The sequence below is a fragment of the Budorcas taxicolor genome, chromosome X, assembly GCF_023091745.1.
Source record: "Budorcas taxicolor isolate Tak-1 chromosome X, Takin1.1, whole genome shotgun sequence".
Taxonomy (NCBI): Eukaryota; Metazoa; Chordata; class Mammalia; order Artiodactyla; family Bovidae; genus Budorcas; species Budorcas taxicolor.
This window is the reverse complement of record NC_068935.1, coordinates 57,632,196-57,643,365: the sequence shown is the minus strand read 5'-3', so window position 1 is coordinate 57,643,365 and position 11,170 is coordinate 57,632,196.

The following is an 11,170-nucleotide window of genomic DNA, read 5'->3' as shown; positions in this document are numbered from 1 at the left end:
CTGAGTGGGAGAGAGGTGGCTGGCAAAAAAGACTCTTACGCTTCATCAAAGGTGTGCAAGGAAGGCTCAGGCACAAGCCATCCACATGTACCTGAGGTGACCCAAACGCTCTGGGGATGTGACGGGAAGGTAATGCACTCTGGATCAGTACCCCAGACACACTGAGCTCTATGGCCCCTGGCAACCATCCCTGGCATCCTTCCTCAGAGATTCCAGATTCTAGGAGCTGCACCTTTCTGTCCGCCTGTCTGGGGTTTGTCAGCAAGTTCCCCATCTTCTCCACCTTTGTAGTCCCTAGGCCAGGCACCAAGGAGGTGCTCACACACCAGAGAGGGAGGGGATTAATGAAGGAAAAAGGTGACCGGTGGCCGTTGACAGAGCTATTGATGGGCCAGTGTCACCAGACTGTCAGCGTCTTGAGGAGGGGGCGGTTGGGCCCACTCTGTCTGGGCTTCCCAGGCGCCTGATGCTAAAGAAGCCCATTGACATGTCCTGGGAACACACACCCCCTAGACTGTTCTCTTCACTGACTGACCACCAAAGGAACACCTCTGTGTTTGGATCCAGCCTCCCTGGTGTTCAGTCTCACCTCGCTTCCTCAGATGGTGCACAAGCTTGGGCAATGCCACCGAGCACACTGTTCTCCTGCCATATTCCACAAAGGATACCTGACATTTCAACACACTGGCTACTCTAGCGACTGGGCTCTTGTCTCCTTGCTAAAGTGGGTCCACTTTAGCCATGATGTTACTGAATTGAAACAGACAAAGACTGACAAGCAAGGCCTATGGTCTGTCAAAGCAGCCGGTCTTCTGGACACACACCAGAGGAGTCCCAACAGAGTGCAGAAGACAGAACACTCTACCAACTCTGAACCTGGAGCACTCAACTCAGCAATGGACGGAAAGGGTGGAGGCCACTTACATGAAGGTATCTTCCTAGATGCCATGTCATTAAGATTATCAAAAAAGCACATGGATGCCAGACACACCAACAGCTGTCCACAATTCTGAATCTTCACTTAGACCTAGAGTGTGGAGACAGGCCTCAGCCAGGGTCTGAAAGCAGGTCACTTGTTTCCATCAGAAATTCCCTTAGAAAAGTGTCCATTAGCTTACATTGTGGCTCAGATGGTAAAGAATCTGCCTGCAATGCAGAAGACCCAGGTTCAATCCCTGGGTTGGAAAGATTCCCTGGAGAAAGGAATGGCCATCCACTCCAGTATTCTTGCCTGGGAAATTACATGGTCAGAGAAGCCTGGTGGATTACAGTCCATGGGGTTGCAAAGAGTCAGACACAACTCGTTGACTAACACTTTCGCTATGATCCAGACTACAACCAAACCAAAGTGGAACTCTTCTTGACAAAGTTGAACAGCCTCTTAACCCAAATTGTGTTCTTCAGAAAATATTGTACAGATGTTTCAGACACTCGCAGTTGAGAAACAAATACTTTCTGTCTCCTTCATATCTCAGGTCAGTTTCCAGATCTGTATACTTGAGGATGTTGCCCTTAATAGAAACATTCATTCAACACAGATTTATATTTTATGGCACAATCAGAATAACAGTAAAAACTCTGAATCAAAGGATGTGAAAGGTCAAAGGCAGTCTGTGATCAGACTCTTGCTTTTCAAAATGCTATCCACATACCAGACACTTAGGCATCAACTGGGATCTGGTCAGAAGCACAGAATCTCAGGTCCACCTCAGAACATCTGAATCAGAAGCCACATTTGACAAGATCACTGAGGGATCTGAATTCACACCGAAATCTGAGATCTAGTTTTCAAACCGTGTTCTCTGGCACATTTTGGGGGCCTCTATGAGGAGTGGGCCGGGAAGAGATTAGGAAGAAGGCGGATGGGGAGGAGGCCTCGCTTCAGCTGAGCAGCCTGCCTCTGATCTGTTTGGGAGGCTGAAACCCACACCACCCCCCAGTTAGATATCCCATGGACACAAAGGTTGGAGAATCACTGTTCTGGACCAATCATCTCATTTTCTACATGCACAACTGACAACTTCCAAACAGCATAAGGGAATTTCACCAAAGTCACATTATAGTCCCTTGAACACTGTTAGAGGATTCTGAAATTTACAAAGTCTGGGGAAAAAAAAAAAATCTTCATAGGCAGTGTTGCTGGAATAACCTCCCAACTGCAGAAGTAGAAGCAAAGACAGACCCTGAGCCCTAGTGGGAGACATCATGACGTCCAAGTTTGTGCCCTGGAAAAGCCCTGTGACATGAGCATCATCTTGTGCTACCTGGTTTTCAACAGAGGATAGATACACCCAGAGATAGCAAGTGCCAAGGCTACACAGCAGGAGAAGAGCTGATGTCCAAACCCAGGTCCCTGGACCCGAAAGCCCAGGTTCTGGATCATGTCATTCACATCATGAGCACAAATAGGAAGCCCCTCTGTGTGCCCTATGCATTGGCCCAGCCTATGAGCTACATGGACACACATCCACTCAAAAAGGAGCCATCCGCCCTCACGGACCCGTGGGATACAAACAATGGGCTTCTGTGCCAATGCCTGGGCTCCTGCTATAGGCTCAAGGCACAGAACATGCAAATTCAGTTGCTATATCTTTGTGGTAATGAGAGTTAAGAATCCATTGCTATGTATCTGACATCTCCATGCCTTGGGAAAGTTAGAAGGATTAAGAAGGCAGAAATGGTCAAAGGAGGAAAAGGAAATGAAATACTTCACAATGTATTACATATCAGGTTTAGCACCTCATTTTTATTTTCACACCCTCCAAGCACTGCATTGAGCTTTCTGCCATGGAAGCTCTTATTGCTAACCACCTTTAATTAAAACTGAAGCTGCAAAAAAAAAAAGACAATCCAATCAAAAAATGGTCAGAACACCTGAATCGACATTTCTTCAAAGAAGACACAGATGGCCAAAAGGCACATGAAAAGAGGCTCAACATTCTTAAATATCAGACAAATGCAAATCAAAACTCCAAGGAAGTATCACCTTACACTGGACAGAATGGCCATAATTAAAAAACCTACCAAGAATAAATGCTGGGGAGGGTGTAGAGAAAAGGCAACCCTTGTACACTGTTGGTTGAAAAGTAAATTGGTACAGCCAACATGAAGAACAGTATGGAGGTTCCTTAAACAATTACAAACAGAACTACCATATGATCCAGCAATCCTACTCCTGGATATATACCAGGAAAATACAAAAACTTTTGAGAGACAAAAATTTTCTCAAACTTCTGTTTGAGAAGATACATGCATCCCAATGTTCATTGCAGCACTATTTATAATAGCCAAGATATGGAAGCAATGTAAATGTCCATCACCAGCTAAACAAGATAAAGAAAATGTGGTACACACACACACGCACACAGACACAGACACAGACACACACACACACACACACACACACACACATACAGAGGAATACTACCCAGCCATGAAAAATAATGAAGTAATACCATTTGCAGAAACATGGGTGGACCTAGAGATTATCATACTAAGTGGAGTATGTCAGAAAGAGAAAGACAAATGTCCTATGATATTAATTATATGTGGAATCTAAAAAGATGATACAAATGAAATTATTTGCAAAGCAGAAACAGGCTCAGAGAATTAACTTTTGGTTACCAAAGGGGAAAAGCAGGGGAAGGGATAAGTTAGGAGTTTGGGATTAACAGATACACACTACTACGTATAAAATAGTAGTACTGTGGTGCTGGAGAAGAGTCTTGAGAGTCCCTTGGACAGCAAGGAGACCAAGTCAGTCAATTCTAAGGAAATCAACCCTGAATATCCATTGGAAGGACTGATGCTAAAGCTGAAGCTCCAATATTTTGGCTACCTGATGTGAAGAGCCAGCTTACTGGAAAAGACCCTGATGCTGGGAAAGACTGAAGACAGAAGGAGAAGAGACTGCTAGAGGGTGAGATGATTGGATGGCATCACTGACTCAACGGACATGAGTTTGAGCAAACTCTGGGAGAGAGTCAAGGACAGGGAAGCCTGGTGTGCTGCAGTCCATGGGGTCACAAAGTCGAACATGACTGAGTGACTGAACAACAATGTATAAAATACATAATTAAGGTCCTACTGTATAGAACAGGGAACTATACTCAATATCTGCAATAACTTGTAATGGAAAAGAATCTGGAAGTGTTTATGTAGTGAATCACCTTGATGTACACCAGAAACGATGGACACAACATTGTTAACCAACTATGTGAAAGTGAGGGAGAGTCACTCAGTCGTGTCCAACTCTGCCATCCCATGAACTATATAGTATACAGTTCATGGAATTCTCCAGGCCAGAACACTGGAGTGGGTAGCCTTTCCCTTCTCCAGGGGATCTTTCCGATCCAGGAATCAAACTGGGGTCTCTTGCATTGCAGGCTGATTCTTTACCAACTGAGTTATGAAGAAAGTCCTAACTATATTTCAATTAAAAAAAAAAAAGTGAAGTTGGAAGAGCGGGCCAGCAGATGGCACAACGAGCAGGCAGCACATTACTGTCAAACTCTAGTTTCATTTCAGACACAAAGCTGGCCCCTTTCCTAAAGCCTCCTCCAAGTGTCATCTGGGGACTCTAGGTGGGCAATACAACAGGCCAAGGCCACCCTCCCCATATCATCTTGTCTTCACTGCCTGCACTACTCCTTCTAAGGCGGTAAGTGAGGGGCCCACACTGCTAAACTCCTGGCGCTTGAAGCTGCCACAGCTCAGGCCACTGGGGAGCTGGTCTGGGCAAAGCTGCACCATGTCTTCCTTCTCTGCACAATGCATCAGCAGCAGCCACTCTGCTCAGCCTGGAGGACACTGGGTGCCACAGAGGGCAAATCAACCTACTGCTGGGGGCCAGGAGAATCTGGGCCCAACGCCCTCACCTCTGTGTGTGTTCAGTCGCTAAGTCATGTCCTACTCTTTGTGACCCCATGGAATGCAGCATGCCAGGCTCCCCTGTCCTCCACCATCTCCCAGTTTGCTCAAATTCACACACTCACCTGTGCGCCCCTCTGGTCTATCTGCTGCCTGACCCTGTGTATGGGAGGCACACAAAGCTTTGTCCAATCACCGTCTAACCAAATGACTGAATCAATGAATTCTCCTCGGGCAGAGAGGCAATTTAGAGTTGGTGATGGTATCTAACCATCTCCCGACAATAACTCTCATAACATAGAAACCTAATGTCATATCTCTAAACCTCTTTCTGGATGCAAGAACAAGAATTGGAGACCTCATCACAAGCCAGGAGAAGTCAGCCTGTGGAAGAAGGTGCCCATGCCCAGTTCAGCGAGGACAGGCATCAGATACCAGAGCCACTCATCCTGGAAAGAGCCATGCCGGTCGCCTGACTCACCTGTGCGCCCCTCTTGTCTATCTGCTGCCTGACCCTGTGTATGGGAGGCACACAAAGCTTTGTCCAATCACTGTCTAACCAAATCACTGAATCAATGAATTCTTCTCTGGTAGAGAGGCAATGGCTTGCCTTTAAAACTGCAAGTGAGGGCATTAATCAACTGTACACAGGGCAAAGACCAGATGACTTAGAGTCACCCCTGAGTGGGACCCAGGCTAGTATCCCAGGCCCTTTCCCATGACCTCGATCCAGCTACACACCTGGGCTCAGTTCCCTCCATGGGTCTGACCCTTCTGAGGGCCCTTCCCCCATTTCCCATCCAAGGAGACCCTCTTCACTATGAGACCCAGCCCAGATGACACTCCTATCTAAAAAGCCCTTGATGTGAGTCAGTGTTTGGTTCCCCACTCTTCATGCTCCCCAACCTCTGCTTCATTTCAGGCTCTGCACTTTACAGATCTGCCTGGAAGATGTGCTCCAGCCTCTCTACCCCCGAGCCCTGAGTGATACAGGGGTGAGTGGAGACCTGACGCCCTGCACGGTGGAGGAGCCTGTTGCAGGACAGGTGTCCTTGGGCTTGAATGTACTTTGCCTCGTGAGGTCTGGCACTCAGACCTGCCCTCTCCCATCAGGTTGTGCTTACACCGGGGCTAGCTGATGGCCAGGTGACCAGCGCACTGGAAGCAGCTCTCCTGCCCAACCCAGCAGTTGTCTCATACGAAAGACGCCAAGAGCCCCTCCCACCAGGCTAAGAGCAGGGCAGAGCGTGGTGCCACCCAGCCAAAGGCACTTGGAATCCTGTGTGTACACACAGCCACCGCTCAGGCACCAATTCCTGGTTTTAGTTCTCCCGCTCGGTCAGTAGCGATCACGAGCCTCAGGCACTGTGAGGGCCCGACCACCAGGGCCCACCGTGGACACCTCCAACGCCTGTCTGTGCTCTGCACCTCCTGATGGGCTGGCAGGAACTGTCAGGTCAACATCGCAGGTGCAGGGATGCCCTGCCCACCCTGCCTGCTCCCTCTCCCCTTAGTGGTGAGTCCCCAGCCAGCCTCCAGCACCAACTCACCCCACCCCACCTCTGGGAACAACCTCATGAAGGACCCATCCCGAGGAGGCTGGCCCTGGAGTAGTCTGAGGAGAGGTGGCGAGATGGGGCCTTGGTACGTGGTTGACATCCCCTGCCCCACTGTTTATGAGATCCCCTCCTGGGGGTAGTCAGGTGCACTCAGCCCTGGGCTCAAGGCCACAGCCCGGCTGCTAGAACTTTCACTGGGCTGGCAGGGGGAGATGAATTCCCTGGCAAGTGAGAAGATCAGGAGTGTGGGACAAGGGGGAAATAGAGGGAAGTGACCTCTTTGTTGTGCTGTCCACAGGGGGCTGAGCAGCTCAGGGTGAAGAACAGTGAGAACCAGGGGCAGGGGAGCCAGGGTCTCCCTGGTATCTGACAAAGCTTCAGGCAGTGGACAAACATCAGCCCAGGATTCTACAGGATTGGCTGAACCTCAAAGACACTGAACATTCCACTAAGGCAGGCCTGACCTGCTGGCATCGGAGGTCCTCTTGGGAAAACCTGTATCCCTGACATGAAGGCCAGGGAGACCGGGAGGCAGGCCCCTGAAGACCAGGACTACCCAGACGTCTCTGAACTTCGGAGCCTGCAGCAGCAGCCCATCCCCCCACCCGATAAAGAGCTGGTGCCCTCCCACCCCCACCCCCAAGGGAGCAAACGGCACTGGAGCCCTCTCTCACAGGTGCCCTCCATCCCAGGGGGCAGGGGAGCTCCCCACCCCGAGTTGTGGCAGGACCCACAGCACTACCAGCGGGAGAACCAAGGAACCATGGGAAGAAGTGGTCACATACTGCTCGGCCACCAAGCAGAGCGAAGTCACCACACAACACAGGCCAGGCTCGCCAGGCCTCATGATGGAAGAGACGGACGACACCCCCCACTCCCTGTCCCCACTGCCCAGGGATTGCAGCAGAGTTTCCAGGGTCGCACTGAGTGGCCTGGAGCCAGGCGCCATGATGAGGACTGCGGCCACCCAGAAGACCAAACCCACAGAGCGGGGCAGGTGGTCAGTACAACACGGCCTCCTGGGGGCTCAATGGATGGGCAACGGATTAAGGTACGCTCCAAAATGACGCTGAGGCCAAGGGCAGCCACCCCAGTAAACAGGTCAAGACCCCTCGTCCAGGTTCGGCCCCCAAGCCAATTCTCAGATCTGGAACCGAGGAACAGGGATAGGGCGGGCCCCTGGGGGAAGGACGCTGCAGCACCACAGCAAACAAACAAGGCAATGACCCCAGCCCTTCCCAAAGGGACCTCAGGCTCTTGGTCAGTGACCCCATCTAGGGAGGTGGGACCTTCAGAGGCGTGGATGTTGCCAGACACAGGGTCAACTTGACACTGATGTGACAGACCCAGTTAACTCTGACTCTGCAGTCACTTTGGGAGGACCCCCTGGGCTGGGCTTTCTGAGCAGAGGGGGTCAAGGGGCAAGGGACACAAGGCCAGTCCCGAGGAATCATCAGTGGGTCTTGAGCTGGGAGAGCCTGGAATGCAGTATCCCCCAGAGCCACGTGCAGGGCTTAGTGAGACCTGGGCGAACATGTGATATGAGTGAAAGATGGTAAGGCCAAAGGGAAACCCTGTGTAAATTCCAGTGAGTAAAAGAAAGGCACAGAAAAAGAGGAGAAGATACACATCCCACTGATGAACTGGAGAACCTTCTCACCCTGGTGGCGCCTCATGGGCATTCTCTGCTCCTGACTGCTCACACCCTCTCTGTGCTTAGCCAAGTTACCATGGTGTGCACGCAAGTACTCAAAGGGTAGCCAGATGGGGCTCTCGCCCAGAGCACCAAGAGTCCAATCACTGAAGTCTTCCCACCATGGGTATGGGATGGCAATGTTCCTCCAGACAGCCCTCCCTGCTCCTTGATCTCAGAAACAAAACAGCTGGACCCATTCAGTGGGCTGCAGCCTGGTGTCCAGAAGCCCCCTCCAGTGCTGGGGGGCCTGGCTCCCGAGTCATGGCCAACCTGTCCAATGGAGGACAGTGAAGAGCACGTAGTCCCCAGAGTTCAGGAGAGATGGAGACACGCAAACCAGCATCTCCTGCTCCCGGGTCAGATGCGATTTTTTAGGCCTGTGATGTGAATGTGAGCGGGGCAGCACCAGAAGCTCACATAAACTCCTGAGGTCCCCCTGGGCGGTGCCCCATCCCCTGGGCAGGCAGCACCCGAGAAGTGGCAGCAAAGTGGACACCCGTGTCCTCTCAAGGAACTGCAGTGAAACTGAGATGAAATCAGAAGTGCATTCGGTTCTCAGGCTGGCCCCTCGATCTGGGCTGCATGGAGAGAGGCAGAGCCAATAGGAGCTGCCCCGGGGACAGAGAGGAAGGCTGGTTGATGTCCCAGAGCTACACGGCTGCTCCTGGGCTTGTCCTGGGGAAGTCCAAGGCCTGGAACTGAAGCTAGGCAGGGACCAAGGGACTGACATGGACGTGAAGGAGCCCTCTCTCACAGGCAGAGTGCTGGACGCCAGGGCAGTGTCTCCTCTGGGACTGCTCGCCCCAGGTGCCAAGCCTGGGGATGGACTGCAGCCCCCAGTGGGAGGGCCTGAGGGACACGCGCTGACCTCTGGGGCACTTACGGCTCCGAGAGACCAGGTGAATACTGAGTCTGTCGCTAGCCTGCAAACAGAAGAGGGAAAATCTGAAACACAAAAAATCCAGGGCAGGATGAGTGTCCAGACTCTGAAAGAAGTGCCCACAACTCAGCACAGAAAAGACACACAGCTCAGCAGAGAGATGGGCAACAGGCATTTCAGAGAGGAAACCACATTGGCCAAGGAGGACCCGAGGGAAACTGAGAATCTGGGTTGAGCCTGTCCCAGGTCAGTGCTGCCTGCAAATGCACAGCAGGAGCAAAGTGGAAACCCTCACCAAGCCTCAGAGACCCAGGTGGGGTGGGAGGCAGCACTCCCCATGGCTCGGTCCTCACATCTGGACACGTGAGGAGAGCTGGGGCCAGCAGCAGGGAAGGGATGGGTGCAGAGAAACACCATGGAGGAGGTCCTCGCAACTGCTCCCATCAACAGCCACACATCATAGGTCTCCAGTTCACTGGGCAAGGTCTACTTCAAAACCAGGATTTGCTCCAGTTTCATCCACCTCATTAGAACTGACTCAAATGTATTCTTTTTAATGATAACCCTGTATGCAAGACAGCAAAAATGACACAGATGTATATAACAGTCTTTTAGACTCGGTGGGAGAGGGAGAGGGTGGGAGAATGGCATTGGAACATGTATAATATCATATAAAAATGATTAATAAATTGATGTGAAAAAAAATAGGATTTGAGAGGAACAGCAGCAGCCCACCCACCATTCACAGGACCCTACCTCATTATTTGAAACCACTACCAGGAGATTCTGGGGTGTCTGGAGGCTGCTGGTAACCACTCTTGGGGTGAGGAGCAAGGCGCCAGCATGAGGGAGTTGGGTCTGGTGACCACTCAGGTCCTGGCAGTGCTGAGGCCTCAAATCCAGGAGGCAGCCTCTGCCCCTCAACTTGTGGCTGGGAGGCTTCTGCAAGGAGATAGCAGGCTGCATGCTGGAAGGGAAAGCACTGCTCCACCGACTCAACATTCCCACAGCAGCAGTTGTGTCGGTGCCCAGGTAACTGGAACCAGTGAGACACTGATCCTGCCTTCCTGGGACTCGGCTAACCTCGGTTGGCGGGGGGCGGGGGGGCGGTCCACACTTGTGCACAGCAGCCACAGCCTGGGAGGAAGAGGGGGGCACAGGCAGGCTGCAGGAAGACGCAGGGTGCCCCAGAACTACCAGATGAGAGCATCTGACACTCGGGCAGATAGAGAAAGGGATGTTAAGGTCCTGCCTGGAAGGAGGACGGAAGGTGGTCAGGAGAAAAGGAGCCAGTGGTCCAGGGACAGAACTGCATGAGAAAGTGTTGGGTCCCGGAGGAGCTCTGTGCAGAGTGCATGGCCAGCACAGCCACCCAGAGTGCTGGGCGATGAGGAAGGAGACCTAGAACCACCGGAAGCCCCACCAGGGCACCATGGACATGTTGGGGCTGCAAGAGGAGAGGGCTCGGCTGTGCTTTCCATCCGGGGTTGATGAGGACAGATGGGCATGCAGTGTGACCAGAACCATGGTATGTGAAACACCGGTGGGAGGAGAAGAGACAGGAGGGGTTCAGGCTGGTGGGGGGGTGGGGGCGGCTAGGCTGACAGCACCCACCCCAGGCGATGCAGTCTGAACTCAGCCAGTAGCAGTGGGGACAGGAAGAGGAGAATTTACTCTGGTCAGGCACTTGGGAGGCAGGGACACAGCAGGGAGGGTGGCAGAGTCAGGTGGCTGCCCTGGGTGGGCTGAGCCCCCAGAAGAGAGGAAGAGGACAGGAAACAGTTTTGAAGGTGAAGTTGCCTTTCTCTGGGACATCTCAGGTCCCAGGGGCAGCAAGAAACACAGTGAGGATTGTCCTTCTCATCTGCAAAAAAAACCCAGATAAAGACTTGCTCAGCACTCGGCCAGCAGCCGCCGGGTGGCTTGGAGGGGAGCTGGCCTGGGCTTTCTGCCCAGAGATGCGCAATTCTGCCCAGAGGCTCCGCCTCTCCCCGCTTCCCTGGCTCCTGGGGTCCACGCTGAAGCTCGGATGCGGTCGCTGTCACTTTGCCTCTCGCCGAGTCTCTCGGACTGGACGCCTGTGGCAAAGACTCAAAAGGGCACGGTCTGGCCTACGCCACCGAGTGGGTCAGTCCTAGCCTCCGTGCATTCCTAGTACCCACAGCT